This window comes from Sipha flava, unplaced genomic scaffold (assembly GCF_003268045.1).
Source record: "Sipha flava isolate LNK unplaced genomic scaffold, YSA_version1 49_pilon_pilon, whole genome shotgun sequence".
Classification (NCBI taxonomy): domain Eukaryota; kingdom Metazoa; phylum Arthropoda; class Insecta; order Hemiptera; family Aphididae; genus Sipha; species Sipha flava.
In genome coordinates, this window is record NW_020273360.1 from 1,847,284 (window position 1) to 1,853,993 (window position 6,710).

Here is a 6,710-nt window from a genome sequence, read left to right on the forward strand (position 1 = left end):
TGAACATCTGTTATGGCAGGTCGACCATATTGGTACCCAACATCGATTTTCGTCAGTATTATAATAAAAAAAATATATTATATTTTCGTCAAGGTTTATAAATAATAAAGGTTGCCTCATAGTCACCTAAACAGAAGGTACAATTCCTTAGAACGCGTTTGTAGACGCGCGGCCAACGCGGCTGCCGCAGTGCGGTCAAGATTTTGGACGCACCGATACTACTTTACTTATTTTTAAATAGAAACGGATTTCCTAGACCGCCGCAGACGCGCACGACAGTTGCATGCGTCAATAGACGCGTTGCAATGACCGCTTCGAAGGCAGTCAGATCGTACGAGACGCGCAGCCAGCATATGCAAATATATTATTATTTAATTAATCATTATAATTATTAGCTTCTTTTTCTACAATATATCATCAAAATTACTTTTCGTACGAAGAAGATGTAATGTTGATTGAATTGGTCAGCAATCATCCTTGCTTGTTTAATTTAAAACATAAAGCATACTTTTTCTGCAGATTAAGTGACATGATATCTACTTCCTACACTGCACTGTGTATAATATCTTAGGTATTCAATATACACAATAAAATTAATAATTAACAATACACTGTTGACTGTTGAGACGTAAAAAAACAACTGAAGGGCTCTAATAAATAATATTTTATTTAGTATGAAAAATATGAGCAGTGCGTCTCTTGCGGCTGCGTTTTAAGAAATCTGTGATCGGCTGCGTGTCCAAAATTTCGGCTACACTGCAGCAGCTGCGTTGGCCACGCGTCTACAGACGTGTCCTAAGGAATCGCACCTAAAGAATTCCCCCGCAGCGTCTTATTACGCACGACGTCATTCGTAGGAGAGTTTTGTGGACGGCCGTGGTGTCGTATATCGTATATGCCAGTAATTCTCAAACTGTGCTCCGCGGAGCCTTAGGGTTTCGCGGAAGAAGTTTAGGTGCTTCGTGGGCATATGTTAACTATCTAAATTTAAATATTATTAAATTTCTTAGTTATTGAGGAAAAATACTGGTAACCTGAATTGCACAACGAATTATACGTTTTAGTGACACCAATTTTATTTACAACTAAGACTTCTGATAAAATTTGGTTATTATGACTTCATAACTTAACTGGTATTTTCACAAAATTAAATGAAGTAAATTTATCAATACAACTTAAAATGTCCAAATTTTTCATAGCAAATAACAAAATCCGAACTCTTTTTATAGATGCTTTTAAAAAATTAATGTTTTAATATGAATATAATATAATAAATATTATTTTAAACAGTTTATTAACATTCAATTTTTTTTTTAAGTGAAATTTCTATACACGCGCTGGGAGTAAAATTTCAAGGCCACGACACACAGGAATGCAACAAAAATTCGTCACGTTTTATACTGATACATACATATGCGCGTCATTTTGTAAGATATAGCGAACGCAGACACTGATAGTAACGTAGGCTGCTGTCGATGCGCGGCCTACGCTACGTACCTTTATTCTATACCTATACACACGCATGCGCGTGACAATAAAAAAAACCAAATGTATATCTAATTTTTTTAAGTCAGACTTATTACTTCTAAAATTACCATATTTATAAAAATGTATTTATTTTATATATTACTTACTATTACTAACTATTTAGTATTTACTGTATATTACATTTAATTAAACTGTGATATTATAATACATACAGACATTTGTAATTTGTGAAGCATGAACAGTGGTATTTTAAACTTGAAATAAAAAAATATAGGCAGATAATTTTAACGGCAAGTATGCAAATTTTGAATTTTTCCTTTACTACATGGGATAATGTTAATTTCTTACTGCTAGGGTCCTCGAAAAATCGATTTGCCCAGGGTATCCGAAAGTCTAAATCCGGCCCTGTTTCCTTCCCTTTACAAATCTTCTCATTTTGATTACTAAATAAATCTCTGCAAAGACAAATATTAAAAATGAAACCTCTATGACAGTTACTGTAGATTGTACATTAATAGTTTGATATCACCACGATTGTTATCGAAGAAGTTTCAATTCTATGACCTGTGCCTGCACAGAATTGTTTTTTTTTTATACCTATTTTAAAAAATAATATTTTATAAATTTAATTACATATTTTAGTATATTTATGCAAATAAAAATAAAATTAAATAAATATTAATTATAAACATTATTATTCAGGTAGATAAACTTATATATATATATATATGTATATCAATTTCAATTTGTCATTAATTTTCTCAATTTATTTATTCTGTTTAATTTTGTTTTTACTTTTATTTTTTTAGCTAATGATGCTGCATGTTGGTTGAAATATTTCATACGGATCAACAACCATTGTTTGACATAAGACTGAATAACAGGTTAATATTTCTGTGCAATTTCAGTTCTGCTGAAAATCCTGTCTGTTATCCATTTAAATACTCCTGATCCTTTAGGAATAAGTTGCTTTGTAATTTTTTTTAATAACCTTTCTACTCTAAAAATGTTAGTTTTAAGGTTTTTACTGGGTGTTATTAATCCTCCATGAGGAAGATGATTAACCAAAGATGGTATTAAATAATCATGTTCATTTTTAGATCTTGATTTTTTTGCTACTGTTATAGAACCAATTTCGAGAAATTTTAGTTTATATTTTATATCAATCCAACCTGCTAAATAATCCACAGTATCATTTGTCATTTCACTGTTGTTTCTTGATTCTTTAACTTGTGACTCATTTTCACTGGCCGTATCTATTTCAGAATCATTGGACATATTTTCTTGATATTCAGGTATTTCAAATTCACATTTAACATTGAAATTAACCTGTTTAAAAGCGGCCGCAACTAAAAACTCTTCTTGATTTGGATCAGTTGTGTTGGATGAACTTGAAACAATACCTTCATTTTTTCTAAGAATAATCATTCTCAACCTGTGGAGTGCATTTAGAGGCGATAAGTGGTCATTTAATCCACCACGTGACCGTAACTGAAAGAATAAACTCTCTAGGGCATCTTGATTTATTTTAATTGTCAACAAAAATTTTAAGTAGTTTTCCATCAATATTTGAAGCAGTAATTTAGTTTCATTTATATTCATAAGTAAAACTTTTTGAAATAATTATAAATTTTGTTTTCCAATACATCTCATATTTGAAATTACTTCATACACTTAATTTAATAATGCGTATATTTTTTAAGACATAATCCATAAGGTACTGTGTAAAGGGTTCACTTGTCATTTGAGTGACTAACATTTGCGAAGTCAAACCAATTATTTAATAATTCTATAAAATAAGCAGTATCTTTATTTAATTTTGTATCATTAATAGGTAAAATTTATTATGTAAAAGTGCTGTAGCTGTTGTTTGTGATAATAGTTGTGTGGCTAATTTAACTCTTTGTCGTTGAGGTTCTTCGCAAGACAGGTTTTCTTTAACTAGTTTATAATACACGCTTAATTCAGTTGACGAAAAAGATATTAACGCTTCAAAAGGTTTTTTATTAATTATTTTATCATTTATAGAAAACCCTGTATCTAATAACCAATTTCTGACTAGTTTTAATATATGAGGTGCATCAGGTATATACACTACCTATCTACCATTAGGAATACTAAATACAGGATTTTGATAGCTTATATCTAAAGCCTTCCATAATCCTATGTTACCGCCTCTGCAATCACTGATATAACAAACAACCTTCAACCCAATTTCATCTAACTTTTCAATTATGTCAAACAATATACGTTTGGTCTTTTTTTTTACAAAGTCGACAAAAATGAGTTATTTCCATTGTGATGAAATTCTTCGAACCATTACAACTTGTATTTGGTTATTTGGACCAATAAATTCGTCATTTAATACATCATACTCTACTGTACTTGATTTTTAACTTCATTAAACATTAGAACTGAAAATTTATCATAGTCTTTTAAAGTATCTCCGTTATGTTTCATAATTTTCAGCACGTCATCAAGAATACCATTTCTCATTTCAATCGTTTTGGAACATCGCTGAAGAGATGATAGCATAAAAAATATAACTTATGAATAAGTTTAAAATAATCTAGAATAAAAAAAATATGTTTACTACCGAGTAGAGGATAGTGTAGTTCGTTTTTCACATAGATATATGATATTTTACTGAGGTATCTTAATATGAAAGCTTTGGCCACCTCATATCTTAGCCAATGTACTCCCTCTTTTTTCTTTAATATTAAATTTAGTTGATTCTGAGAAAAAACTGATGAAAACAATTTCCTTGCTTCGTTTTCAATTGATTTGTTTTTATTCAGATAGAGAATTTTTACTTCTTCAGACATTACCTTTTAAGTTGTTTTTAAAATTTAATTTTTTGAATTTAATTGTTTTTGCAATGTATTTGTACTAGTTCGGAGGCATTCATTAATTTTTTTATAATTTAAAAGAAGCTCTTCCAGTGATAAAATCTTATCTTTCTATATATCATTTTCAATTTTCAATTCATTGTGTTTTTTCAAAAGATCATTGTATAATTGTTCATAATCTATATTGAAAGGCGATTTATCTAGAAATAAAATCGAGTCAACATTTATTGTAGAAGAAATTTTAATTGAAGGTGATAGAGATTCTGCTGAAGTAGAAGTGATGCTGGATAAAATTAATTCATCATGGACCTATTAAAAATATGCAAACATTTATAATAAATATAATTTTAACTTTAGCATTTCTTACGGTAATTAATTGTTAATTAAATTAAATATCTACTTAATAATATTAACATTTTGTTATAATTTTACAAATATTAAACATTTCAAATTTACCTGTTTGATTGATTTAGCTTCTATTCTCTTATTTCGATTAATCGCTTAAGTAGAAGTTACATATTGTGAATGATCTGGTGGTAAATGTAAAGTTGGAAGTGCATCAGGTTTCAATATATGAACTATAGGAGTGTATCCTATGTAATTTTGAAAAAAATAAATTATTATTAAACATATATATATATATGATGTATTAAATATATTATTTTGACTATTTATAAAAACTACAAAAAATAATTACCTAAAAGTTCTGCTTTCAAATCTCGAACGAAAGAATCTGGAGTAAAATTTATAAAAAAAATCACTGGTGTCTTAGGATTCCACTTATCACCTCGTCGGCATTTATGTACCCACATATTACAGGTCTCAAGATTCTTCATTGGGAACCTATACATAATTCATAATTTTTAAATTTATTTAATTTAATTCAAACATTAGCAAAGATCCCTACATTATTTAATTGTGTAAAAACATTTTATACTTAGGTACCAACAATTAATGTTAAACATTAATAATTAATTTCAAGATTTACTTTTACATGTTAATAATTTAGTATTGTGTAATAATATTTTAAATATAAGTTTATTAACACAACATGCTTCTTTAATTTTAAGTAGCTACCTAATGAAAAAACATATCAGGTTATTATGGATCAAACTTGAAAAGTTTCATTGTTATCAAAATAAACTACATATATTATGTTTTCAGCATAAATATTTAGTACAATAATACCCTATAGGCAAAAATTACAGTAAATGTAGGTACCTACCTGTGAAATGATAAGACAAGTCCTTGGTCTTTGGTCTTGCTAGCATTATGCTTACACGTCGCTACGACACAAGATGATCCTGCCGAATGTTTTTTTCGAATTTGTAGACATGATATCCAATGAATTGTATTTAAATTAAATAATCAATACGCATACAAATTGTAAAAAAGAATGTGAAAACGGTAAACATAAGCAACTAGTTACAAAAATCGTAAAAACGCACATGATAATAATATGTTTTACTATATTCACTATTGTAAACAAAATAATGTCTCCTACAGATGACGTTACGGTCCGATTTCTTCCACTTCTGCTTTTTGAGATTTTCTATATGAGGCAACCTTTATTATCTATAAACTTTGGGTATCAGGTCGTACATCAGTTATCAATTGGTTTGTTATTGTTTGTTATTTTTATTATTAATTATTATTACGGGTGACCGTGTATGGTTGGTTGACCCGTCACTAACCTTAGTCTTAAGATAATCTCATGCAGAAGCTACCAATATACATAAATCTCGTACGATTATTTAATTTCAAATACCATTGTTATATTTGTTAATTTGGTCGGTTACCTAACCTTCATTCATCTCATATCCAAATCAAATCAATACAGTCCACTCTCCCAAACGACGAATCAATTAACTTTACGGTCGGGTTCTTTGTCGGGCGCCGTCCATGCGCACACGCACTAGTCCACTCGATCGTCGGTTCCGGGGTACAATCGTTAACTTTCATACAGAGTGTTCAATACATCTCCTAATTGTGAGTTGTACATCTACGTTCCAGAATGACGAACATGCAGTGTAACCATGTATTGGATGTATCCTAAAAACAACAAAGAAACATGTCTTGGGCAGAAATCTCATTCGGTCCCATCAACAATTTGACCATAGATATTATATTCCGCGGGAAGAGTATTCCTTCGATCTTTTGCACGTATCTCACTTGGATTGTTTTCAAAGTAAAAAAAAAAAATTATATATATATATTATAAATATATACTGTTCGTTTTATTGATTTATCTAGCATTCGATTTTTTTTTTCATTAGTTCCATGTTATTGTTGTTGTTGTTTTTTTTTAGTCGATTTATAAGTACCTATAGGTTTTAAATTGATTTCATTCCATTTATTTTCGATATTGTGTTT

At 29.4% G+C, this 6,710-nt stretch overlaps 1 pseudogene; it reads right to left on the bottom strand.

Moving 5' to 3' along the window:
* Positions 1-2,241: 2,241 nt before the first annotated feature.
* LOC112690277 lies at positions 2,242-5,654 on the bottom strand (annotated as a pseudogene).
* Between the last annotated feature and the right edge of the window lie 1,056 nt (positions 5,655-6,710).